Genomic DNA, 2523 nt, shown 5'->3' on the forward strand with positions numbered 1-2523 from the left:
TTCGCGAAAGAGAAGTTCGAATTGCAGAGTGATCGATAAGGTTAGGAAGACCAAAGGAAAATTCTGGAAAAATTCGTGAAAGAGAAGTTCGAATTGCAGAGTGATCGATTAGGTTAGGTTAGGTTAGGTTAGGTTAGGAAGACCAAAAGAAAATTCTGGAAAAATTCGTGAAAAAGAAGTTCGAATCGCAGAGTGATCGATTAGGTTAGGAAGACCCCAGGAGGGTAGGACCGAAGGTCCAGAATCCCTCCCCGCTTGTGCGGGCTGCCCCACGGATTCTGGGGGGGGCAACGAAACGCCGCAAACTTCGAGGGTAGGCGACCAGGCCCTGAAGTCTGTTTCAGCTACTGGAAGAAAAGCGGAAAAATCGGTGGGCGAACGGACGGTTTCACCGTTTAAGGAGAAGGGAAGGATGGTGAAGAGGAAGAAGAAAAGGTACGAGGAGGGAGGCGAGATCCATGAAAGGGCCCAAATGCTGAGGGAGGCACGACAGAGGAGGATGGTTGAGGAAGGAAAAGACATTGAGGTGATGCGTGAGGGAGCACTGCCGAAGGGTGACCAGACCGGATCCCCCAGTATTGCTGGACCTGGGAAGGATGAGATTGCGGAGAAGATACAAGACACGGAGTCTATAATGGAGGACGCGGTCTTCGGGAGGAGCTCCAAAATCCAGAGAACTCCACCACAAGTAGTTCGTGCGCAGTCGAAGGAAACAGTGATGAAACCCACAACTAGCACACCGGAAGGCTCCGAAAATGCCCCTATGGAGGAAGATGATTTCCTGAGAAATTTTATTCTAATGGCCGCAAATCCAATCAAAAGGAAAAGGGTGGAAACGCCCAAAAACATTAGCGTCTGCAGTGATTATATAGAATCACTCACAAGTGTGCTTTCGGAAGTGTCTGAAGGACTCTGCAGACTTCTAGACATGAACATAAAAGAAAATAACGTCTTAAAGGAGATATCGAAGCTGAGGGACTTAGTAGAGACGGAGATAGGGGAAACCGAAAAACTCAAATCCCAAAAGGAAACTAAAGAATTCGGATGCCAAGTAGACCTGGAGGACATTCAAATGGATATATCGATATCCAAGATACAGGACAGAATGAGAGAGGAAATGGACATCTCGAAACTGGATGACCTCATAAGGATGGACTGGCCCGAAGAGATATAAAGATCTAAAGTCAGTGGAGGCAGGATCACAAACGTGGAGGAAGAATGCGATATCGCAGTATTGGCAGAGGCCGAAAAGATGGCGGATATACGGTTCCTTCGCCAACTGGTCGGGGGTCCCAGAAGGGTGTATGATTATATCAAAAAAGGTAAACTGAAAGGAGGGCAAATCTTAACCCATACAACAGAGGGAAACGCCAGAATTGGCGAAGAGCTAATAAAAGAAAAGAGCGCTGTCCACCTAGTGGGGCTGGATGCAGGAGAAGATCACAAAAGCGAAGCATACAACGTGTACGAGATGTGCAAAAAGCTTAAAGACCACGTGAACGAGCCTGAGAGCATACATTTTGCCATAATTAATAATATAGAGAGGGAAACAAAGAGGAAAATAATAGAATGTGCCTTCCATGATTTCAAGGGACAGGTTATACTCCACGAAAAACTCCCGCTAGTACGAAAGGACCAGAAAAGGGGCAGGAAATATGACACGGAGGCAGTGGTCATAGAAAAGTCTAGCAACACGACGTACGCGCAGATGGTCGCCAACCTAAAAAATAAATTCCGCAGGGAAGAAAGTGTAACTAAAGAAATAGAAGGAATCAGACAAACCAGGGAGGGACACTTGTTGCTAGAAATTAGGAAGGGTAGCAAAGAAACTGACCATATTTAAAAAACTCAAAGAAAATATGGGTGGAGAAACTATAAGGAAATATAGAAGTGGAGGTGCTAAGATAGCGGCAAATGTGTATGGTCTGGATATTGACGTGAAAGAAGAGGAAATAAAACAGGCCCTGAAGGAATCAATTAACATATCCCCGAACGAGGGGGATATAGAAATCAAGGCGATACGCCCCATGACTGGCGGAAGAAATGCTGCCACAGTAATTGCACCGCCAGAGGTAATAGAAAGGCTACTGAGAAAGGGGAAAATAAAAATCGGCTTTTCCTCGGTAGACGTGAAGGAAAGAAAACTCCTAACAAAATGTAATAGATGTTGGGAGGAGGGACATATAGGAAAAGAGTGCAGAGGAGAAGATAGAAGCGGAAAGTGCAGAAACTGCTGAAAGGATGGACATCTAGTCCGGGACTGTACAGAGAAGCCATTCTGTCTGATCTGTTTGGAAGATGGTCACAGGACCGCAACAAACAGGTGCAAAGAAAAACGCAAGACAAAATGACGGAAGAAATGGAACGCAATATGCAAGTAGAAGTCTACTTTGTAAAAGGACCCTTTACATCCCACCAAATGTTAGTTTTGTACTCATTAACTTATTATTTTAACGGACCCTATACATCTGTTCAAATTTTAACCCTGTACATAGTAACTTATATATATTTTAACGGACCCTA

Source organism: Coccinella septempunctata, chromosome 5, assembly GCF_907165205.1.
Source record: "Coccinella septempunctata chromosome 5, icCocSept1.1, whole genome shotgun sequence".
NCBI lineage: Eukaryota > Metazoa > Arthropoda > Insecta > Coleoptera > Coccinellidae > Coccinella > Coccinella septempunctata.